Source organism: Mus musculus, chromosome 7 (assembly GCF_000001635.26).
Source record: "Mus musculus strain C57BL/6J chromosome 7, GRCm38.p6 C57BL/6J".
Taxonomy (NCBI): Eukaryota; Metazoa; Chordata; class Mammalia; order Rodentia; family Muridae; genus Mus; species Mus musculus.
This window is the reverse complement of record NC_000073.6, coordinates 58,705,109-58,731,090: the sequence shown is the minus strand read 5'-3', so window position 1 is coordinate 58,731,090 and position 25,982 is coordinate 58,705,109. Positions and strand designations below refer to the sequence as shown.

At 42.2% G+C, this 25,982-nt stretch overlaps 1 protein-coding gene and 1 long non-coding RNA gene across 5 annotated transcripts in view; one reads left to right on the top strand and one right to left on the bottom strand.

Moving 5' to 3' along the window:
* The window catches only part of Atp10a (ATPase, class V, type 10A), a 174,103-nt gene that overhangs the window by 99,154 nt on the left and 48,967 nt on the right, over positions 1-25,982 (bottom strand). The gene's annotated exons all lie outside the window — the stretch shown is intronic.
* On the top strand, positions 66-24,110 carry Gm39019. The gene is made up of 5 exons (XR_003946773.1): positions 66-159; positions 2,079-2,162; positions 19,625-19,705; positions 21,415-21,571; positions 23,835-24,110. It is a non-coding gene; the product is annotated as a predicted gene, 39019 (long non-coding RNA).

The following is a 25,982-nucleotide window of genomic DNA, read 5'->3' as shown; positions in this document are numbered from 1 at the left end:
TACTCAACAAACAGGGAGACAGGAAGCCTAGAATAAGAGATAAGAGCTTTAGAGGGTTTCACAGTTGCAACACCACTGACATGCTGAGCTGGGCAGCTCTGTTTCACTTCCCACTCCCAGGACTGGATATTGAGCTCAGGATTCACTCATACTAAACAGGTATTATACTACTGAGAAATAGCCTCTCTTTCTACTTTTCTTTATTTTTTTTTTCTTACTTTTGTGACAGGGTCTCAATAAATTGCCCAGGCTATCTTTGAACCAGCCATATTACTGCCTGTGCCTACCCAGTAGCTGGGAGCCAGGTAGTAGTTGCCTGGAGAAAGGTGTCTTCATATCATGGGACACTGAATAGTAAGTACTCCTGCATTCAAAAGATGCCAGCACCCTTCCTCCTAACTGGAGAAGTCAGCTGTAGAAATTGCCAAAAGCCTCTCAGGCATCAGAACTGGCCCTGATTGAGAGGTGTTACATTGAAGCATCCAAGAAAAATATTCTGGAAAATGAATTATTAAGTAAACATTTACAGGAGCAACATATTTTAAAAATCATGTAGGTGCGAACTCATCACTGAAACAGAATGGGCAAAATTCGAAGCAGAAACCTGAGCCAAACGTGTTATATAACACCCGGGAAGGCTCTTCCTTCTACCACAGCTCAAACATCTGCTCTTTCAGCACCATGTGCTAACTGACTCAGGAGCTGACATGAAATCAGAGGCAGTGAAAGATGACGCCGGCGGGTGGCTCTTCTGAACCAAGCCTTCTAAAACTACTAAAAATACCATCGCCTGAACTATCAGCATGAAATGTACTTTCTGATCTCACATTGTTAAAAACTGATCTCACAGAAGTAGGGAAGAGGGGGGGGGGGGGGAAAGGCAACACCAGATGAGGAAGGGATGGGAGCTCAGAGAGGCAGAAAAGAAAGCAGTGGACATAAGTCAGTGGGGAGGTTGGAGGAAGAATAGTTTGGTAGACATGTGCTAAGTTTTGGTTAGACAAGAGAAATGAATGCAGTCTTGTACTACATAGCTGTAGGACTCTGGATAACAATGACATATACTTCAAGAAAGCTAGGAGAATGGAATGAATTTTTTACCACCAAGGAGATACAGGTAAATGGCAAGACCCATGCGCACCCTCTGACAGGACGTTACCCAATGTTCATTGTCAAAACATCAGTTGCACCCCATAAATAGGTGCAACTTTGGCACGCCAATTGAAACTGAGTGAGTAAAACAAAGAAAAATCCATTTGCTAAATTATTTTCTAATTGCATGTATGCTAAACACAACACATCAAGATGAATGGCAAAGCTGAGTGTGGAAGCACACAGCTACAGATAGGCAAAGGGGAACTGAGTCTGAGCCCAGCTTAAGCTACTGGACAAAACCAAGCTCAAAAAAAGAAAACAAAACAAAACAAAAAAAACAAACAAACAAACAAAAATAAGATAATTAAAATAGTGGGAAACACTGTCTACTCCACGGTGAAGTCAGAAAGCTCTGTGCAGTGTCCCAGAAGAGCTCAAGCAGACATGAAGCCCCTTGGCTTCTTTGGGAGCAGGCCAGCAGGCCAAATTTCCCAGACAAGAAGAGAACAGACCAAACTATTTAAAGAGCACAATTATGCATGCCAAAGTGGCACTGTTCAGTAACACCCATGATAAATGACTTTTTCCTAGGAAGTACACCGGCCCAGGAAAGCAAAAGGATACCTGAACCAAGATTGCAATACAAACTCTGTCAGTCTTAAAACACCTTTGGATGATCATTTCTAAGGTGGTCATTCTTTTGATAGTAAGGAATTTTCAAAAACCACACCGGTCCTTGGTCTCCACAGGCACTTAGCCAGGACATCACTTGGATACCCAAATCTGTAAGATTTAAGTTCACCTGCACACCTCCTCCTAACTTCCGTTTTGCTTTGTTTTGTTTTTGACCCCTGACCTGTGGAAGCATTTACAGGTAAACTAGAAACCTTTCTCTGTTTCCCACTTCTCTCCCTCCCTGGCCCCAACACCTCTCTTGCATTTTGGTGTGAGTTGTGGTGTGACTCATGGCTTTATATTTGTAGACCATTACATGCATCTGATGTCTCCGGGAGGAACTCTAGAAACATCTGGGCATGGTGGTGTTTCCTAGTTTCCTTTATTGTGGGGTGAGTACAAGACTATTTTCCTTAACTACATTTAAACATTCAAACCATTTGATACTCATTTTTATGCTAAAACTTGAGTGAGGGTCTATATTCCTTTTCTTGCTGTGACCAAATATCTGAGAAGAACAGCTAAAGGAAGGAGGGTTGTGTTTTGTTTTGTTTTTAAATCCGTGATTTCAAAAGGATATGGCTACCATGGTGGAGAAAGGATCTGAAGTGTGAGATGTGTGAAGTGGCAAGCCACATCATGTCCACAGTCTGGGTGCCAAGGGATGGAAAACAGAATGTGGGGCTGAAGTATCACCATTCAGGGTCTGTCTGTCCCACTAGTAGCCCACTTTCTCCAGTGAGGAGAAAACCTTGTAAAGGTTCCAAAAGAGCACCATTAGCTGACAACCAGGTCTTTAAACATACAAACCTACTGAGTGCATTTCATATTCAAACCACAACAGTGTCCAGCACACTGTTCCTGGCCAGCCAGTTCTTTTAACTCTAGTTATAAAACCATCTTTTCACCCAGTGAATGGAAATGCCCCTCTGTTCTGTATAGAATTGTTGGCTTTGTCTACTGTATTCTAATAGTCTATCTCTCCTCTCTCCTCCCTCTCCTCTCTCTTCCTCTCTCCTCCTCCTCCTCCTCCTCTCTCTTCTCTTTCTTTCTGTTCTCTTTCTCTCTCTCTTCCTCTCTCTCTCTCTCTTCCTCTCTCTCTCTCTCTCTCCCTCTATTGCTATGTTTTTTCATGTCAACATCATACTTGTCTGACCAAAAGATATCTAATCAATTCTACCATTCCCTGGGAATAGGGAAGAATTTTCAGGCAAACTGACTGAGGGATCCCCTTCCTCTGGGTAAAAGAATTCTCAAGACAGTGCCCTTGAGACTCAGAGCATGTGATGGGTGAGCTTCTACATTGCTTGCTTTGGAATATTTGGGAGTCACCCTGATTTCAATATCTGGTGCAAAAATTGTTCCTTGTCTTTTAAACATCTTGGTAATACAACCTTCCAGGTGGGACCAAACAGTGTACATATAGGCTTGTTGCTGTTCCTCCCTAAATGCATTCCTTCCAGTCTATCTAACCCAACCCACACCACTCTGGGTGTTACCTTCTCCCCACAATCAGGAATCAGACATTATAAAAGCAAACTCTTTCCCACAACAACAAAAAGCTTTCTAAAAATGTCACCAGAGCAACTTTTCCCAGTAACATACTTATTGCAAATGTCCTAAGTCATGACAAGCTGTACACTTATCATCACTCAAGGTCTATAAAGAAACACTGCTACGTCGTGATGGATGCAGACACTTGAGTAGAAGGGTTGTTACATATGAATTGAATGTGCTACTGATATGCAATTCTTTCTGATCCCACTTGTGAAGTAACAAGACATCTCTGTAAATACCTATGTAGGGCCAAGGAAGATGATATATGGTCTTACTCTTGTTCACTTCTTAAAATATACTTTGTAGTTGACTGGGGAAGGGGCTGAATATAGTTGGGATGGGGGATGTAATTTCCTCAGGGTACACAGCATCCTAAGTTTGATCCCCAATACTGTAAGAAACAAATGCAATTTGGAGGGCTTGGGGAGGGGGGTATTGTTGTTGCTTAGGTTTTGTTTGATTGATTGATTGTTTGTTTGTTTGTTTGTTTGTTTGTTTGTTTGTTTTTAAATATAAGTCTTCTGAGTCCTTGTGCAGCTTCCAGTGACTTGGAACTGACCAGGGCAGTGAGGGAGTAGAGACCCCCAGACAGACAGAAAAGCTGGTATTGTCTTGACTGTGTTCCCTGCTGGACAAACAACAGCACCCTACACACTTGGTGTGTTTGTTATATAGAGTTGAACAAGGGAGTCAGGGCTATTGTGCACAGCAGAACAAGAAGGTAGAGTTATTACATAAAGGAGAAACAAAGAAGCCAGATTAGTAAATACAGGAGGATGGAGGAGGCTGGGTTATTACATGAAGGTAGATCACAAAAAGAGGGTTATTATCCGCAGAAAAACAAGGAGGCAGAGTTGTTATACACAGCTGGATAAAGAAGGTAGGTTTAGCTAGTCTCAGGAGGAGCAGTCTCTGTGGAGGAACAGCTTGCATTCTATAAACATCCCAGAGGGAAAAGCTATGGTGGACATATTCTGCACGCAATACCCACACATGGACAAGAAGGGACAGCATTGTCATTGTCCTCTGCGTCTCACTGCCAGAAAAATAGGTATTGCCATGTCCTCCATGAGTGTGAGGCTGAGATCCTGGACATGGCTATACCCATGTCAACAACACACACTGCCTTCCTCCTCTCCTTACATAGTAGAGTCCAACACTGGAACTGTTCCACTTATCTCTCAGTAATGTCTTTAGTCCTTTCTGTCAAAAGCGCCTTCACCACTTCCCCTTCTAGGTGCTCACTGCCCTCCACATTTTTGTGAATATTCTTATGAGGCTTGTCTTCACTAGGTTCTATTGTCTGACTCCATACTCTCCTGAAGCAGCCAGGTGCCCTATGCCATGTTACCCTTCTTGCTTATCAGGCTCAGGCACTGTCTGCTTTCTGACATGATGCCAGCTTCTTTCCCAAGGCAAGCTGAAGTGGTGTCCCAAGAATAGACAACTACAGCTTCCTGTAGGTCCTTCTGGCAGACTCTGCCATGAAAGCAAGGAGAATCAGGCCAGGGTGGGTTAGGTAGCACCCTTGCTTGTACCTTTCAAAGAATTGGTCCCCCTAATCTCTGCAGGCTCTGCTCCTCAGGTCTGAAAGTAGGGTTCCCCTGTGCATGCTTATCCTACAATCAAGAAATGTGACTAATGCTGCCCACAAACCTGTATGAAGTCAAGGTCTTTCCCAGAAGCCTGGACACATGGCACCCCTGTATGCAGTAGAAGAACAGTTAGTCCAAACCACCATTTCCCCAATGGCCCTGTTTCCTCCACATCAGAACTATATGTTAAAGGACTTGATAACAAGAGCCTTTCCTCCCTTCTGCCTTATGAGAAGACTGACAGCCAGAAAGGCAAATGAGCTTTCTTACACACAAAGAGGAGCAGCCTGCATTCATGATGGAGGTGCTTCCTGAGGCTTGCTGGAGTCCCTCACTGAGAGCACCCCTCCAACCCACCCCAACCAACGCCATTCTAGGTGCTACCTTCTCTCCACAATGCAGAATTAAACATCCTAAAAAGCAACCTCTTTTAGACAGAAAAAAAAAAAAAAGCTTTCATTTCTAAAAATGCCACCAGAGCAATATCTCCTGGTAATATATTTACAGCAAATGTCCTAAATCATGGCAGCCTACACAATTATGATCACTATGGGATCGTAAATAAACACAGCATGTCTTGGTGAATGAAGACACTGGAGTAGAAGCGTTGTTACATATGAAATTTAAAAGTGCTACTAGGATGCAATTCCTTGTGATGCCACTTGTGGAGTGACAAGACACCTCTGTGATTTAAGCTTGGAGTTCACCTCCCAGCTTTATTCAGTAAAGTAAGAGAGGTGGCAGCACAGAGAGAAAATGCTCTCATCAATTATACGCAGAGAATAAGCAATGGCACTAGAGTTCACAGCAAACTTTGTTTCCCTCGCTGCTGGTGGCCACACTCTAAAACTGGAGGCCATGAGCAGAGACCCCCCCCCCCCCAAGATAACTACATTGTCCTTATTGTGTTCCTGTGAGCAAGTGATAGCCTCCCTCCAAGGATGAAGATACTGAGAGGCAAAGGAGGGTAATACAACACCCAGCTGCAAGTCATTGACAGCCCCCAAATAAGTTAACTCCCATCTTCTAATTTTAGGTTGTCTGACTGGAAAGAATGCTGAGAAATGCATGATGCTAAGCTGCTGTTCTTGCCTATAACTTTGAAAAACTACATTTCCCTTTCCTTAGAGAAAGTAAGTGCTTTGGAAGTGGCTGGGGCATGCAAAGACAAGCCAGATGTGGCGGTACCCACCTGTAATTGTAACTCTCAAGAACCTGAGGATGAAGGATGAGTTCAAAGCCATCCATCACAAATGGTATCTCATAGATCTAGCTGTGACCCTGTGTGCATCCCCAGCTATGACTGGAACCTGGAGAGCTCCACAGTGGGACTATGGTACTTTTAGACTTACACAGATGCCTTGAAGATGAGTCTCTAGGGAGGACTATCATCCTCCATGGGCACTGTGGGACATAGCCTGTACTAATGGATCAATCTACAGGTGACCCTCACAGTTAGAAAGGCATTAGCAGGTGGCAATGCCACACACATCCTGGACAGGTGTGTTCTAACTGAACACTGTCTGTTTCCTCTGGGACTGACTGGCCAGGTATAGGGACAATTTGTGGCTGGAGAAGGTGGTAGCAGCATGAGTTCCTACTGGTCAGATTTTCTTCTTCTTGCATTTTGAGAAATAATTCTTCCATTTTTTATGTTTTAGATTTTGAAATGATTAATAACTGTCAAAATACATGTATGGGTACAATGTGACATTTTGATATATATGCACAGTGCAGTGATCAAGACAAGCTATTGAACATATCAATCATCACATACCTTTGTGTGTTTATAGAGGGGGACAGTTAAAATCAACTCAGCAATCTTGAAATAGATATTAAGTATAGTTACCAGCCATGCTGTGCAACAGATAACCAAACATTCATGCAATGTCTTAAACCTTGGATACTTTAAACAATAGCTATATATTCTCTAATTTTTAATCACATTTATTTTGTGTGTGTGAGTGTGTGTGTGTGTGTGTGTGTGAGAGAGAGAGAGAGAGAAGGAGAGAGAGAGAGAGAGAGAGAGAGAGAGAGAGAGAGAGAGAGAGAGAGAGAGCTTGCAATGGAGCTGAACTACAGTCTGCAGTCTTGCAGACAAGCACCTATAGCCTCCTGTACTGGCTAGTGTTGTGTCAACTTGACACAGCTGGAGTTATCACAGAGAAAGGAGCTTCAGTTGAGGAAATGCCTCCATGAGATACAACTGTAAGGCATTTTCTCAATTAGTGATGAAGGGGGAAAGGCCCCTTGTGGGTGGTGCCATCTCTGGGATGGTAGTCTTGGGTTCTATACGAGAGCAGGCTGAGCAAGCCAGGGGAAGCAAGCCAGTAAAGAGCATCCCTCCATGGCCTCTGCATCAGCTCCTGCTTCCTGACCTGCTTGAGTTCCAGTCCTGACTTCTTTCAGTGATGAACAGCAATGTAGAAATGTAAGCTAAATAAACCCTTTCCTCCCCAACTGCTTCTTGGTCATGATGTTTGTGCAGGAATAGAAACCCTGACTAAGATACCTCTGGACCATCTTGATAGTACCAAGGCTAGGTATTCTCCCTCCTACCTCCAGCCCCTGGCCACCCTACTCTGTCTGTCCCTGTGTAGGTTTTTTGTTGTTGTTGTTGTTGTTGTTGTTCCACATCCATACTAAGCACCTTAACCAGAACATGGGAAAGCTTTTGTGTGTCTCCACAATTCTACAAGAGGAAGATTTTTTAATCAGGATTCATGTGACATGTTGTAGTCAAAGCAAAAGTATGTTGAGAACATTGCACAAAATTACCTTTATGCACTTGGGGCATACAAAATAAATAAATGACAATGACATTCCTGCTTAGACTTGTGCCCTAGCCCAAGACAATTCATTGTGTGTACATAAACATCCAAGTCTGGAAAACAAATATGAAAAATGTTGGTCGAGAAGGGATCCTCACCAGTCGAGATAAGCAGTGTTTGTCCATAGCTAGATTATTTCACATATGTCCTCTAGATTCTTCTGTATTACAGCACACTGTCATGTTTTGGGGTTTTGTTGTTGTTGTTGTTGTTGTTGTTGTTGCTGTTGTTTCAGAAAAAGATTCACAAAATACAAGGCTCTGGACTCCTTGTGCCACTGGTCAGGATTGGAGAAGCCCTTATTAGCCCTGTGTGTGTGAGGGCAGGGGGGAGTTGTTACAGGCTCTAGACCCCCACACACCTTTCAATGATTATGTTCACCTCACCTCACGTCCCTCCTTCCCTTCTCTCCCACTTTGCAAGTTTATACTGTTATTTTTTTTAATTTAGATTACTATTTTAAAGACTCTCTCACAGACTTGAGATATCTTCAGTATAGTCTAGCACCTGACCCTTCAGCACTGGACAAGTGGAAGTGGGACCTTAGGCTCTACAGTGCCTAGGGCAGATAACCCCAAGAAAGTTCCTCTGCGTAAGTACTTGGCACCCATAACAATCAGCGACTGTCTTCTCATGCGAAATGGGAACCTAAAGATACCTTGTCTGAACTGCACAGCACCGTCAACCATCACTTTCACCCTGAGCATGGGTTCTATGTCTAGGTCACACTCTATGACATCTGTCAAACCAGAAAGATCACCCTCTGCTACATCAGGTTTCTATGACGAATGAGATGACACATTGCTGTGGTATACTTGACCTTTGTAAAAATGCAACCCCTATAAAGTCTGTTGGACCACAAACTTGGGAAGCTAGACTCTTAACAGGGCAAGGGAAGGCCCCTCAAATGGCTGCCTTCCTCTTCTTGTCACTGATAACAAATAACCTGTTGGCACAGCTTGTCTATGCCACCCACAGTGGGTACACTTGGCCACAACAATCCTGCCTACTGGAAAAAAAATGAACCCCAAAGCCAACAAAATATTCTGATCTCCCTGGGGCAGAATGTACATTGGAAGTACCTGGAACAATGTGTCCCTCCTGCTTCAGGGCCCGAATCCCAGGAAAGGCCACACCCAGATCAATCCCATGTCCTCCTGTGTAGAGAGGGGCAGCACATACTGTCAGCACTCTTCTACCTTTGGCCAGAAGTCTGGAGGGTCTCCCAGGACCCTTAAAGATAGCTGTATAGATCATCTGTTATAGAAAAAAGGCCCATATGAATGACATATCATGGAAAGACACAAATATCAAAAGGTATGGGAGCGTCAAGGTATCAGATGTCCTTCCACAGCCAGTCTGGACAGTTTACAGAATGACCAGGGCACACCAGAACAAAGGGGAGCTTCAAGTCACCAGCAGAAAAAGGGGCCCCTTTTACTGCCTGTGAAGTGCTAGATTGCAATCTGGCACGACAGCTTCCAGGTTCCTATGGCCAGAGAACACAGCAATCTGGGGACACACAGCCCAGCCTCCAGGACATCCTGACAGTTTGCCAAATCCCCTCTCTCAGATCTGACACGTCCCCTCAGATCTACAAGCCAGAAAGAATAATCCCACCTAAAGATCCCATTTGTACCTGCAGGTTTCCTCTGCTTCACCTGAAGTGGTTCCCTCCGTTACTGATGGAGGGCTGAGCATGTCTTAGGTAGCCAGCAACTTGAGATGAACCACAAAAGTTAAAAAAAGAAAAAAACAACTTTTGTTTAAAGCAAGAACCAAACAAAACACTCAACTAAGTGGCATCAACACACTCTGGAAAGAAATAAAAGAAAAATCCCTGAGAATACATGGCCCAGGAAGAGCAGTGTGAGTGGGTGTGACCCAGATCAACTGGAAGGGTGGATTCACAAACAAACTCTAAGGTCTAGACCATAGCGCCACACCTTCTGGCCATCTCCCAACAGGTAAGCCAACCACAGAGAGTTCAGCAGCAGACCACGTTCAGGGCCTGATGCTCAGCCATGCTGCTCAGAATCCAGACAGTTTTGCCTGTTTACCCGACAAGGCATCCTATCCACTTATAGAAGTTTAATGCAGTGCTTCCGTAAATATTTGCATTGAGAAATCTTTAAGCCAAAACACTTAATCAATACATCCATCGCCTCCAATCCTTTTTAGAGTTTTTGTTTGTTTTTGTCTAGGTTTTTTTTATTGCTGTTGTTGTTGTTGTTTTGTTTTGTTTTGTTTTTTTTTAAACTTGTTAGTAAGACACTGAGCTCCCTGGGGCCTGGGTAGAGCAGATGAAAACACTGTCACAGTGAAAAAAAAAAAAAGCAAAGGGCAATATAAGGTGCAACAATTATATTACTGTGTAAAATTTTTTAATAGAAAAATGTTTAAATGTATGCAAAATAACACTGACAAAGAAAACACTGAAAGAACCTCAGTGTAGTTTCAGTGGGTCCTGGGCTCCGATAAACTTCTCAGGCCTTTGAAGCCCTGGACACATGAGATCTTTCTCTGTTTACTCAAACTTCTAACAACTTCACGCCCAGACAACTCTTCGTCCCCTCAGGGCCTCAGTCTCTCTGTCTCTCTTTCTCTCTGTCTCTCTGTCTCTCTGTCTCTCTCTCTCTCTCTCTCTCTCTCTCTGTCTCTCTCTCTCTCTTCATTCTCTTCCCCCTCCTTCTTCCTTCTCTCTCCACTTCTCCAACTTACTATATTAATAGTGGAGTGTGCTATGATGTGATATATGTGTGCCATGTAGAATGGAAGGATCGAGCTAATTAGCATATCTATCACCTTAACAGCAATAATGGATTCTTTCTCTCTAACAATTTTATCCATCAGCTCTAACTCTGTCAGCCCTCAGCTTCTGTTAACCTTCCTACAACTCCCTGCTGCTATAAGCTCCACTGTTTTAGATTCCACATGCACATGAGATTATACAAGCAGGAAGTTGTATTTCTGCATCTGCATTATTTTGCTTAGCGCACACTCCTCTGGGTTCATCCTTGCCTGTTGCTGCAAAAAAACAGGATCTTATTAAGTGAAATAACATTACATCATGGCTATCTAGCACATATTCTTCACCTACTCATGTGCTGAGGGCTGACTCCACACCTCGGTTCTTGTCAGTGGTGCCCTAATAACAAGGCGCTACAGATATCTCTTCCATACGCTGACTTCCATGGTTTGAATTCACAGCCCAAAGTGGGATGACTGGGTCATATAATTCTATTTTATCTTAATTGTTTTTTTTAACTGACAGGAGACATATTTGTGCATTCTTAATAGGCATGTCTTCCTCTTACTTAGGCCATTTTGCTCTTTCCAGAATTATCCCAGTACTAGAGCATGCTATAAATAACCAGAGAGAGATCACTGGAAGCCTTTAAGGAATGGCCATGGTGTTCTTTAGAACTAATTTGTGTTACCACCAAGAGTGTGTGCAAATTCTACACGCACAGTTGGACCTAAGGTCACAGAAGTTGTGCTTACAAATGAGAGCATTCCTGAAATCACTTGAATAAGTAATGGCTAAGTGAGTTATTGGTGCTCCCCAACTGTGCATACACAGTGACCTTGGACTTGAGTAGTCTGCTCTGGGTGAAAGGAAATGAAAGGAAACTTGTTCCAATTGAAATAACTAACCTTAAAAGAGAGAACCGTTAGGTGCCTCCAGGGAGACAGGCGTTCATGCAGAGTCTTCATAAAAGTATGCATTCATTTACACTGTGCCCTGTACATTATGGAATTTAATGCACACCTCTAATGAGCAGGCCATTCAGAAAACAGCAACCCATGCCCCGGGTGAGCCAACTGCAAAGCAGGAACCAGAGTACACAGGGGTTATTTCTCTACTTAAACCCTGGCATGAGAAGTCATGAGCTGCACAGCCCACTGGGTCTTGGACTAAGCATCCTCAAGTGCAAAACAGGTAAGGAGGATAGTACAGTGTGTGCATCACAGGTAGTATGGCTGGTATATATATTGTGTGACATATAGAAGTTTGTGAGTCTCCAAGACACACAAAAGCACTCTGCACAGGCCCACTCTTGCTCAACTCCCAGGAAGTAATACCAACAGCTGAGCTCCTATTTATCAAACCTAAATTTACTCGTGGTGTTCCTTGTACAGTCTGGTGGAGAAGAACTGCTTCTTCAGAAAGCACACATTTCTGTTCTTCGCAGATCCTAGAGGTCACTGCATCTACTCTGGCCTGTTCTCCCTGCACCCCACGTAATAGGGAAACAGTGGTATCATAGCTCACCAGAGAAAAGCCCCAATACTTATTTCTGAGCCCAACTTTGTTGGCTAATGAAAAGCACAAAAATCAATCCAGGTTATTAAGTAGCTGGTTGCCAGCACTGGGCAGGAGGCTGGACACTTCCTGGTACTCCAAAGCCAAAGGTCTCATCAGCATTCTTATGAACAAAGAAGACATGTGTTCCACATGACTGGGTTCAACAAGGTTCAACAGAAAACACAAAACTGTTGTTGTTCATTGGGTAAGCTTGCTAAAACTACTTTCCTGTATTAAGTTAGTAAGATGCTGCTTAAGCCAGAATTACTTGGGACCTCTCCATCTGGATACGTTCCTTCTTGGAGAACAGAACAGAAACTGCAAAAATGCACTGTGGAAATAGCATAGCCTATCATCCAGGGCTCTCGGGGCTACATCATGCTACAGGGAGAATGCCACTGAGTTGTGCACCCTGAGCTGAAGCTTGAATCCCTGGAGGAGCTCTTCTGTATCTCCCACTGGCCTTTCTTGATGCTATACCAGATTTTGACAACCCTAGTAGGTAATTCTTTCAAATGTACTGTCTACAGTTCTCTAGGAAAGAATCCCAACAGATGAGCAAATTTAAGATCCCAGAAAGGAATTGGAGGCCCACGCAAGGGTTTCTTTCTCTGTGTGTCTCTCTCTGTCTCTCTGTGTGTGTCTCTCTGGGTCTGTCTCTGTGTCTCTATGTCTGTGTCTGTCTCTGTCTCTCTCCCTCTCATTTTCTACAGAACACCTCTGTTCTAATGTGCACCCCATCTTCGAAACCAGCAGCAGTGCCAGGTCCCTCCTTGAGCTGGCATCTCACTGTCTTTCTCTTCAGTGTTTTAAGAATGATTGCGATCACACTGTCCTATCCACATTATCCAAAACAACCTCCCTACAGATGGTTATCACATTAACGCCTTCCTTCGCTCTGCCATGCAAACCAATAGACTCGCATCTTCTAAAGATCTGGTCGTGCACATCTTGAAGGTCACTGTGCCTAAAATGAACCATTAGCAGAACTTACCTATATCTATACTGTACACTTTGAGGAGACGTGGCTGATGCCTGCTGGAGGGCACTGTGTTAATGCAGTTTCCCAGGACCCAACTTTAACCTGATATTACACCATATTGCATTAGCTATTGCTATAAGTCTTCCAGGAATAATTTAATATACACATATGAAACTTCAGCATGTAGATTTGGGTACCTAAAGTTGAAATCAGGGGCCCTGAAACAAACCCTACAGATACTGAGAAACATCGGCCTTAAAAGAAAAACACTGACTCCAAGCTTAAAAATTGAAGGCCAAATAAGATCAAATTCATTAATATGTGAAGATTATTGGACATTTCACAGTATGCTCCATTCGAACAAGGACCTACATTCACTTTAAAAAGAGAGAGAAGGGACACACTCATAGTGTGACCGCTCATATCTACAATCCCAGCACTCAGGAGCTGAGGAAGGTAGGTCTTGCACTTAAGATTAGTCTGAGCTACATTGCAAGTTCTAGACCCACCTGGACTACATAATGGAACAAAGTCCAGAAAAAACTAGGAAAGCAAAAGGTAGGAGGAGCCAGGCAGTGGTGGCGCATGCCTTTAATCCCAGCACTTTGGAGGCAGAAGCAGGAGGATTTCTGAGTTCAAGGCCAGCTTGGTCTACAAAGTGAGATCCAGGTCAGCCAGGGCTACACAAAGAAACCCTGTCTCAAAAAACAAAAAAAAAAAAAAAAGCTAGAAGAGCATCCCTGTAATCTCTACAATCTCCCTAGATTTTGGGGAGATGAGAACTTGGAACTAGAAGCAATGAACATTTTCCAAAACAGTTTCCCCAATCAACTTATCATAATCGTAAGAAGAAGCCCCTGATACAAACAGCATACAGAAGACACTGCCCCATGGTGGAACATTATTAAATTTTTTAAAGGAAAAGAACATGTAGAGTAAGTATAACATCTTACTCTCACATATGACAAACACATCAGTGGTCTGAGAAGATGTTCCTTCTAATCGAGCTTTGTCCCCATGAACAATAATCACAGCTCTTAATTCTGCAAATGACAGTAACAGGAAGCCTTCCTGCATATTAAAAGTGTTCTCCAGTCCTAAGGCCCATTCTCATGTGGCCTTTGCTTACATCACTGTGGCAGACAGCTTAAGCGATTGCTTCAGCACAACCCACAGCTGTCCTCCAGTTGAGCTCAGTTCCCAGGTGGGAAGACAGTCCACATACGTGACCACTACATGCTATTACATCACCGCTCTCACCCACTAGGTTACCAGCCAGAATCTCTACTCCAGTTACATGACAAATACTGTGCCACTTTGAGGGAAATTTGCAGAACTTCCTGAATGTAGAAGGCTGAGCTTCACCTCAGTACTCAAGTCACAACAGACTTTCCCAGGCTTAGAAAGGATCCCCAACATAACTGTGAGGACATGAAACTCTCCAGTTGGACAGTAAAACACAGTAGGAATAAGAGACCATAAGGCTCTAGGTAGGCAGCCTTGGGAAGGGGGCTCTGGATGGCTACAGTTTCCTCTATACTCTGCAGTCGCTTCCAGGCTGCTTGGTGGATGGTGTGGACAGAGAAGAATAAGAAAAAGTCAATGTAAGGAGGGAAAGGGTCCAGAAGATACCAGGTGGAAAAGAGCCAGAGAGATGGGCCTGGGAGAGAGCTCGTGCCTAGGAGGTGATGCTTCAGAGAGATTTGGTGGGGGTCGGGGAATGGAAAGCATGCTTTTTGTTCTTATTTTCCTCAGGAATGCATTTCCTTTTAAAAACCAAAGAAAAAACTCACACGACGTGTCAAAGATTAACTGACGAAACCCATGCACTTCATCAGAAAGTTGCTGTGAGCTTTTAAGAATGAACATGTAGGACATTTATACAAGAATGACTTTTCCTTTTTTGTGTGTCTGTGCAATAAAGCCCATTTAAAGTAATACATAAATTATATTTGTGCTTTAACTGCTTCATTTTTATTTCATTTTCATTTTCTACTGGGGAAAACTCCAGAGTCCTTCTCATTCCATATGTGCAGTTTGTGCCTGAGAGTAGGTTTCCCAGCAAGGAAAGCTGGCCAGGAGGGGCCTCCATACCACACTCCTTCTGTAATCCTAGGAATGACACCATGTAACTAAAGAAGGCTTCCTGCCAAAGACCCCAAATATAGGACCAATGAGATACAGAAAGAAAAGAGAAGAAAGAAGAAAGAAAAAATGAAAAACCAGATGGCCCCCTTTCCTGTGGGATTTCCTCTCAGTTTCACCTCTGCACTACAGCCACCCAGGTGATAATAACAGGGCTGATCATCCAAAGGGGAAGTTGAGCTTCTCCACCAAGGCAAGCTGTCTTGTGATTGCCCACGCTGGGGAATACAAACACTTCAGTCAAGACAAGCCTGACAAACTGTCTGAGCAGAAGAAATTAATCCCAAGGTTGTTTCTTCCTTTTTTATAACACCCAAAAGAGTGGCATTTATTTTGGGGACTTGCCTTAAAAGTCAGCATTATCCAAAGGGACTGTAACAAAGTCACAATTTGGCAGAGTGCTTAGCATCTGCCTGGCCCTCAGTTCAAGTCCCAAGGCACACAAATAGAAAAATCCGATCATAAGATGAGAGAACACTGCTGAGCGTTCCCTTATCATCCTCTACAGTGCACAGCAATGTGAGGGAAGAAATGGTAACAGAAGGAAAGGAATCCTCAAAGATCTTCCACACCCCAAACCTTTCTGTGTGATCTGCTGCCAGATAATCCAAAAACCTGGATCCTAGTCACTTCATAGTGCAGCTGTTTGCTATAATAGGCAATGGAGTTGCTGCGGATAGGTACCACAGCAGAAGTCCCCAAGCTCAGAGAAGCTTCCTACCACCACCGCCACCACCCACAAAGGAACTGGAGGTGGCTGCAATGCTCAGCCTATACACTGCATCCAGTCTGAGGCCAGGCATGGTCCGATGCTTTTACCTGTCTCTTACGTCATTTTTTACATCTGAGATATTCTAGGAAATGATTTTTGTGTACTTGCTTTCAAAACATAGTGATGCCTGTAGGGGTCTGGATACACTGACTGTTCTGAAAACGCTAAAAGTTCTCCTTGATGGATGGCTGGCAAAAGCAAGCCGTAGCCAAACAAACCTCAAATCGTGGGTCCAATAGGGTTTTCCTCGTCACTGCCTTTAATAGCCACAAAATCTTTGGGATGTGTTCGTACCAAATGGTACACACAGAGTAAGCAGTTCCAACCACAGGAACAGACAAGGGATGACGTCATTCTGAATCTATGAAAGTCCAGTGGTAAGCATCGAAGTGAGGGAGAGGAGAGTGTGGGAAAACACAGTAAATTCCATGAGTGCTAAATGGCAGTCACTCTGCATCCTCCCTGCTACCTACAGCATCACTATTCATGGCAGGCAGTGCAGGAGTGGTACCCAGACCTCTGACACTAACAAGCCCAGTAAGCTGTGCTTTCAAACCTGGTTTTAATACGTTTTATTTATTTATATGGGGAGAGGGGCATGGATGTGCCACAATGTGCATGTAAAGGTCAATACAAACTGCAGGAGTAAACTCTCCCCTTCCACGGTATCCCAAGGGTCACATTCTGGTCATCAGGTGTACTGACAAGAACCTTGACACACTGAGCCCCAACCTGGACCTGTTAAAAGGGTCTGGAATTGTATCATCAGGCAGAACTCACAGTCTTCCATCCTGCCTAGAGGAAGTCATGGCAAGAATTTCTGTCATGGTATTTATTAAAGCACATAAATACTTGTAAGTTATCTTTACAACAATAGGCTCATGCCAACCATAACTCACTGAGAAGCAGACAAGCTCAAGGATGTACCCTGTCCAAATCCAGAAGACTCTCCTAGGTGGAATGGGGACATTATAGGGTATCATAGCCTGTAAAACATACAGGAACCTCTGAGACAGAAGCAATCTTTTCTTACAGACTGGAACTTGCCACCAAGAATAAAGAATTCCTCACAGCAAAACACACAGCTGGAAACAAGGAGATGATGGAACTAAGAAAGAACTCTGAGGTAAAGACCAAGGAAAGATATAAGGGAGCATCATGAGGCATGCTGAGAGAGCTCTAGGACCCGCCAGTATGGAGACTCCACACTTCAGTGACTCCTCAGGTTTTTCACAGTAGCTCCCTCTGACCCAGCAGAAAATAAGCATCCCTTGGAGATGGTGCATATGCTACTGTTTTTACTTATTTCCTTATTTAGAGCCAATCTCACTACCTAGCCCTGGCTGGCCTAGGACTTCTGCTATTTTTAGTGTTTGTGGCAGGATGATAGGTAGAAAGTAATGTGAAAACTTACAAGAAAGGAGATTTTAAAAGCTTTTGTGAGATGACTGGAAGACACCATCAGTGCCTGCTATGCTTGAACCAGCATCCCAACAATGCCCACAACAGCCCAGCCTAACCCACCTGGCCTCCTAAGGCTTCCATGGCCCCACCCGTCAAGCCAGGCTGGACCTCATTAATGTAAGTACTAAGACAGAACAGAATGCCCTAGTGCCAGAGGAAAACAGACATGCTACCAGAAGTTGTAGGCAGGGTGAGTGCTATAGCCCTGTTAGATACACAGACTCAAATGAGATGCTACAGACTCAGTCAACGCTTGCTCTCATAGCCTAATTCAACACCTATTCCCTCTGAAACGGATCTAATCATAATTAGGAAGAAAATCCATTCACAGTCATACCTAGTTGTGAACTCTGTGAACTCTAATAATGACCAGCATGGCAAGCTATATCTATGGGTATAAGAGTGGCAGCCGGGCATGGTGGCGCACACGTTTAATCCCAGCACTTGGGAGGCAGAGGCAGGCGGATTTCAGAGTTCGAGGCCAGTCTGGTCTACAGAGTGAGTTCCAGGACAGCCAAGACTACACAGAGAAACCCTGTCTCGAAAAACCAAATAAATAAATAAATAAATAAATAAATAAATAAATAAATAAATAGAAGAGTGGAATGTACATTTTGGGGGTTAAATCTTCTTCCTTATTAAATTTAAAGCCCACACCACAAGAAGGAAACACATACCTAAGTACTGAAAATCTGACCAATACCACATGCTTTTAGAGCTCATAGGTCCAGGGATGATCCTATTACTATTATTTAGGTAAATGGACCTAGTATTAAACTGTTCCCTGAATCATATCCCTCCAGCTACAGATTCGTGCACTCTCAGACTTCATCAGCAAAGTTTGTTGATGCTGTCAATAGTGGTTAACCCAGAAACTTAGGACTGTTCTAAGTGAAGAGTGCCAGGGGAGAGCTTGGCCAAGTTGGTGAATCTCAATCACACTTTCATCTCTAAGACTTAAAGACCATCATGCAAGAGGAAGCAGAAAGAGTGTTAAGAGCCGGGGTCTGGGGAGGACCAGAACGAAAGTGTCTTCTGGATATGATAAGACCACTATACTCATTAATTCACAGCATCAGTGGTTGCCTGCATAAGACCTGCAAAAGATCAAGCCAGTCAACATTTTAGCATGAAATAAAAACAGGTTCTGTGAGTTCCCACCCCTGGCTGGGGAGCTATGGTTATCTAATGGTTTTATTCCATTCCATAGATAGTTTTATTTATTTATCAATCTCAATGGATAGTCTTACACACACACACACACACACACACACACAGATTTAAATAAATGCAATATGGACTTATTTAAAGAGGACCGCAAGTTGAGGGGATAGCATAGAGAGATTGGATGGATTAGGAAGAAGAAATGGGGAAGAGTTGGAATGAATCTGATCAAAATACATCATATGAAATAATAAAATATTCAATAAAATACTTTATATGTACACACACACACACACACACACACACGGCAGAGTGAATGTTTCCTAAGATTAAAACTGGAAACTGTGGGCTGGGCTTGGCTCCTAGCTGAAAGGTAGGAGTTAAAACCACAATCATTTTTCAGGTTAATGTCTTTTTTTTTTTTCACTGCTCTCTTAGTTTCTGAGTATTGGCTGGCAAAGACCACGGTATCCATCACACTCAAAACAACAAAGCAGGAAACAGGAACCGGCCCGAAGCTTCTTGCCTGCCACAGAGAGCCTCTGTAGTTTCATATCGTGCTCTGTACACGGGACAAAGCTGTTTGTTTCTGCTTTGTAATATGCAGTGCTGTGTTCTACTGCTGAACAATCACTCTAAGGAAATATTACTATAAAAATAAATACATTTCTCTTTTCATTCAAAGCGGAGGAAGATAGGCAGGGCGCCGTGAGCACACCCACAAGCCTTCCCCTAGAACACTTTACATTTGTTCCTAAGTCTCTAAGAATGTTTTGCTGATAGTATCTAAGTCTTAATTTATCTACAATCAACCTGATTCAAGTACAGAGGAAAAAAATACTCATTTTGCTCCGTTTTTGGTTTGGATTTTGTGGGGGGAGGAGGGGAGCAGGTTGCCTTTATTTTTCTTTCAACTCATGGGAACACACTATTTATAGTATTATTTTCTCTTGGCAGTCAAATACATTATTAACCTCTGAACTGGATATTTTTTAAGAAAAAAAAAACAAAGTATAATTCTCTTATTTTTGACAGGATCTACTCCAACTCCTTCCTAGCAGAAGATGACCTTGGCAGACACACACCCACTTCCACTTCAGAGTGCTGGTATTACTGGTATGTGCTACCAATGTCCTTGGTTTTATGCGATGCTGGGGACTGAAGCTAGGGGTTCATGCATGTTGCAAGTACTCTAAAAAGTGGTCAAGAGCCCCAACTCCATATAAATTATTTTGCAGCAATGACCACACCTCACTTCTGACAAAGACGCCATTACAGCCCATGATCTACCCACCTACAACAAACAAGTGACACATTTTTAACTTGTGTTTTACACGTTAAATGATAGAAACATAGATAATGATTCTACTGTAAGGCCAAAAGCATGTCATTTTCATGTCAGCCCATTTCCTTTCCTGTAGTCTTCTGGAATAAGACAAGGAGCATGGCAGTACCCTGGTCTCAAACTCAGCAACCATAGAGCTTAGGGTATAGAGGGAGCAAGGGAGCAAGAAGTTGCAGAGTGAAGCCCTAGAAAGTACCCTCTTGGGGTCTTCAGAGGGTTCCACCGGAGCTTTGGCCAAGTCTTAATGAGGAAAGAGAGGAGCAGGAGTCAGAGATGCTGAGTTGAGCATCTCCACAACAGTTCTAGTTCTCACCAGCCAGGAGAGATAAATCAGACATTTCAGAGGCCAACAGGTGAACTGGTAGATACTATCTCAGTCGTTGGGAAAAGTAAGCCCAGGAGAAAGGGCTGCTTGGATCCCACCTAGGCAAAGTGCAAAGGAGGCCTCCAGAGAAACAAACAGAGTATGCTAGCTGATTCTAAAACCCCTTGGGAGTCTACAGCCATACCACCCTGAATGTACCCAGGCTCATCTAAAAACCACTCAGGAATCTGTCTATACTGGAGCATAAATGACCACAATTCAGTAAGGCACAGTGCACCATGGGAGCCTCTAACCAAAAGGTGTTAGGCAGGCATGCAAAAAAAAAAAAAAAAAAAAAAAAAAAAGAGGCAGGAAATTGTACACACTACAGAGGGTAAGAATCTATGAGAGAAAGATACAGAAATGTCACAGATGGTAGAAATGACCTGACAGGGGTGTTGGGCAGCTGATGTGTCCACATGTCTGAAATGTCAGAAGAAAAATTCAAGCACGTTCAGACATGCATAGAATGCATTTTTAAAAATACTTTTAAGGATGTGAACTAACTGTGTAGATTTAAAAATCTATAAAGATAAATCAGATTAACCGATTATAAGAACAGAGGGGGGAGAGAGAGAGAGAGAGAGAGAGATCCTGAAACTGAGGAAGCAACGTGAGTGACATGAAAATCAAAAAGAGCAAGAACAGTAAGCTGATGCAGTTGTAAACAGAAACCAGGCTGGGGCTAAAGAAATAATTTTCAAAAATTTCCAAATATGATGAAAAACTACAGCCACAAATTAAAAATGTTCCATGAATTCCAAAGTGGGGAAGGGGTAGGGGAGGGGAGGGGTGCTAGACCCAGGCTCACAAAACTGCTGAAAATTCCACAACTAGATTGTAAACATACAAATAAGTAATGATGTTCAAGGAGGGAGAGAGAAAGACAATTACCAAACCTCCTAACAAACAATGAAGCAAAAGGAGACTGAAAAAAAAAAAAAAAACTTAATGAAAAAAAAAAAAGAAAGATGAATCCTATAACTTTCTACATTAAAAATGTATGTTCAAAATGAGAGAAAGATAAAGACATTTCTAAACTTATTTAAAAAATGGACATAACTTATTAAGGGCAAACTGGCAAGATGGACAATTAAAGTTAGTCCTTTTCAGCAGGATTAAACCAGTCTGCAAGAATCTGCAAGGGTGCCAGGGAACAGAGGGTACCAGACTGGAGATGGTGCCATCTACCTAGTTTCTCTGAAAATGGCTGCTGATCAACACCATGAGTCATGGATCCAAACCCAGTTGTCTTTCATCATCACTGTCTGAGGTAAGTGGGACTCTGTGAAGTATCTATTTCCTTGTGATCCCTAGAGATGCTGAGTTGTAAAACTGGCTTGACGGGAGTCAGTTTCTTCAAACAAGCTATTGCACACTGCTTTTGGCACTATATTCTTTCTAGTTTGGGAAGTCATTTTGTGTCTACGACAAGGTGAAAAGAACTAGTTTTAATTTCCCAGACGAGGGCAAGGACACAATAAAGATGGAGCCTGCTGTATCACATGGTACTATGAAGTCTGTCAGAGTCTGGGATTGTTTTTGAAAATAGATGACAACATGTGCAAATATTTGTATTTCTTTTGTATGTACACAATGTGCCTTAGAAACTGGAAATATCCATCTGGTTTGTGAACAATAAGGTTGTAAGAAAGTTCTCTTCAGGGACCAGAATGTCCTTTTAAAGAAAATGATGCTACAACTGAGTTCCAGATAGTTTAGTTCTGCATACCTGAACAGAATACCCTCCACTCCCTATACCCAAGTCACAAAGCAGAGGTTTAATTCCATGAAACCCAATTATCCAGTACAAACATCAAGGCCAGAGATAGATGTCCACCACACAGTAATGGTCAGCTTTAGGATTCTGACTAGAGGAGATTAGCAGCACCCTAAATGATTACCATGACTTCCAACCAAAGATCAAGGAACTGTGTGCAAGGGCTTTATACCACAGACAGGGCATTCACATGTTCCAGAGTCCACATGGATTCTCTTTGTATATGTACACAGCCTTCTCATGCCACACAAGAGAGAATGTAGCACAAGTTTCTGAGTCTACCACTCCTGAGACCCCATACAAGGTCTATCATATGGGGCACTGGGGCACTATGATAAGCAGTCAACAAGCCCAAAGTCCTCTAAAAATGGCTATCAAAAACATACTTATGAAAATCTCCATGTCTAATTTGTTGGGAAACTCAGCCAATACTGCAACTACAATAGGCCCATCTCCCAGAGTGAACTGTCTTTTTCGGACACACAGAGCCAAGGCCCCTGTTCCACAAGCTAAACTCTCAAAGTTTCATACACACACACACACACACACACACACACACACACACACACCTGTCCTGGGCCCTCACAACACTTAGAACCTCCCATCAATTCAAAACTTTCCTGTGACATGAGTGACCAGTCAGTAAGAGGGAACACTTTGGATTGAGGGTGTGGCTCAGTAGTAAAAGTGCTTGTGTGGCATGCCCCAGGAACAGGGATTTAAATATATCAGCGTCATCAAAGGCAAAGTAAATGCCCAAAACATTGGATTACTTCTACTGGTTATAATAGGAACACATGCTAAGGACTTTGAATGTATTTTTGAAAAAGAAAAGAAAACAAGAGTTTAAAATGACTGCATATATGAAAAATGGCTTTCCTAGTGAAAATAAAAATGTCAGACATGTTAAACAGCAGACTTCTTTCACTTGCTAGCCATTTAGGGAAAATAGCTACTGGCAGCCTCCCTCCCGCTGATACATTTTGTTTTAAATGGAGTAATACTGTTTTGCTTTAATTAACTCATATTAGTTCTGACTTTTGTGAGCACATGGAAATGTTACCTTTCCGATTCGAGTTGGAGGATCCAAGACTTAATTTAGAAGCATGTATTATACAAAAGTTTTAAGAAAGGAGAAAAATTACATCATAAAAATATGTTCGTAGCAGAGAAACTAAACTAGCTTTAAATTTTAATTTATAGGGCAGCCAGAAAAATTAACTCAAGGAATGCCTACTTGATTCTTTACTAGCAAGAGTATTTAAATTTTAGGGTTTGAAATATTTGTAGTTGCTGAGAATTTGGCGAGCAAAAAAATCATGAATGAAATAAGACTCATTCTGCTTTCTGACATTGCTTAAAAAAAAAAAAAGACGAAAAATACTGAAACCTACATAAAGTCAATGCCTTTGACTTTCCCTTCCAATATAGCCTAAAGATCAAACTGGGCTACATATAAAGCAAAAATTCACATTTCTGTTAATGATTAATTCTAGGGCAAAAAAAAAAAAAAAGAAAGTTTAAAACTTGTGTAATTTTTGTTTTTTATTTGCCATTTTCAAAATCCTGCAAATCCATTAGTAGTACCTTTGAAAAAATAAAGGCTAACCTCTGTCTCAGTTGCTCTTCCTGTCCCAACAGTCAGGGTGCAGATTTGAAACAGTACAGATTGTCTTACAAGAAATTAATGAGAGGAAAAAAGTAATGATTGTCTTACTTTTAAAACAACATTAAGTGTTTTAATTATTTTTTGCAGGGTTAGGAACCGAACCCAAAACCTCCTATGTATTTGTTAGGTCCTCTGTAATTGAGCTACAACACAGAACCCTCGCTGATCTCTGAGCTGTGCCCTATACACAAAGTCAACTGATCGTGAAGCCTTCTCCTCACTAGGGGAAAATGAACCCCAAACGCTCAATTTGAGAATGAAGGTTGAATTCCTGCTGCTGTTCATGTTGCAGACCACTGAAAATAAGTGCCTCTGGCTTAGAATTTGTTAATAGAATTTGATAAAAAGACAAAAAGTAAAAGACAAAAAGTTTTCTGATTGAAATTTGTAACTCATTTCATCTATGCAATCCTATGTACCTATAATCAAATGTTCCTCTATTCTTTTCTAAGCATGCAAATCTGTACACAATTGGAAAGTAAGTCAACATTACTCAATATAGACATGTAATGAAGGCTTACATGATACCACATGTGTAGGTACACCAATCAAATTTAAATTCACCGGGCGGTGGTGGTGCACACCTTTAATCCCAGCACTTGGGAGGCAGAGGCAGGCAGATTTCTGAGTTCGAGGCCAGCCTGGTCTACAGAGTGAGTTCCAGGACAGCCAGGACTGCACAGAGAAAGCCTGTCTCGAAAAACAAACAAACAAACAAAAATTAAATAAATAAATAAATAAATAAATAGATAGATAAATAAATAACTTCAACGCCAGGCATAGTAGCATATACCTATAATACCAATACTGGGGAAGTGAAGGCACAAGGGTCAAGAGTTCAAGGTCATTGCTAGTTATATACTAAGTTGGACAACCTGTGTTATACGAGTCCTGTCTCATAAATTAACAAATAGCTAATTAAAATAAACTTGAAAAATCAAATTTCGGTAATAGAAAGATTGTTCAAAGAATATGCTAGCCTTTTCAACAAAGCACACACACACACACACACACACACACACTACTACTACTACCCATGTTTGGAAATAAAATTTCACTTAGCCTACTTCATGTTACAAAAGTATCTAAAAACTAATTACAGTAATTAACATGTGAGAATACACAACAGCTGTCCAAATGTACATAAGCTACTTCCACTTCCTTTCCATGAACTGCCTGCCCACCCATTTCAGGGCTACAGGATACCAACCACTATTAGATTTAGGAAGACAGTGACAATCACATTCAGCTCAACCCTTAACAGATGTATAACCTTAGACAGACAGTTTTTTACCTTTCCTGTGGTCAGACTTCTTGTATCTAAAATTGAATCGTAAGGATTACTGGTACTATGGTGATGATTATGAATGGACTTCTACAATACATTTCTACAGATAACACACATACACTCATTTTTCTTTTCTACTAGAATTTTTTTAACTTTTCTTTTCTTTTGTTTTGTACCCCCTTCCCTTCTCCCTCTTGCTCGGGCCCCACTCGCTCCAGGCTCCACCCGCTCCAGCCCATAGGGTTTTTATTTGTTTCTCATTACAGATGGTTGTAAGTCACCATTTGGTTGCTGGGATTTGAACTCATGACCTCCGGAAGAGCAGCCAATGCTCTCAACCGCTGAGCCATCTCACCAGCCCCTTCACTAGAAATTTTAATGTTTTACTTAACTGAATTCTATTGAAATACCTGGGAGATGGATGTTCCTGAGCACATGCATGCACACTCACACTCACTCACACACACACACACAATGTACTGTATATATTGTATTATTTACTGCTGTGTTATTGTGATCAAAAATTAAATATATTAAAGAAAGAATGGCTTATTTTTGTCCGTAGTTTCAGGGAGACTTCAGTGTATCGTGGTGGGAAGTTATATATGGCAGGAGCATATAACATAAATTCCTCATATCACTGAGCAGCCAGGAAGCCAGAGGTGGGACTATTACCTTCAAAGTTCTGCCCCTAGTGGCTTATTTCTATGAATCAGGCTCCACCTCCTAGAGTCTCCACAGCTTCTCAAAACACTGGGGAACAAGCTTTCAAAACAAGAGCCACTAGACCCCAAAGCTCACAGCTACCTTAAAGAACAAATAACTCATATATTATACCACCAACTCAATCTTAAATCCCATAAAAATCACCTTTGAGCGAACAATATTACTATTGAATGTTTCTTTGAGGCAAAGTCACATACATCCTAGGATGAAAGTGAAATCTG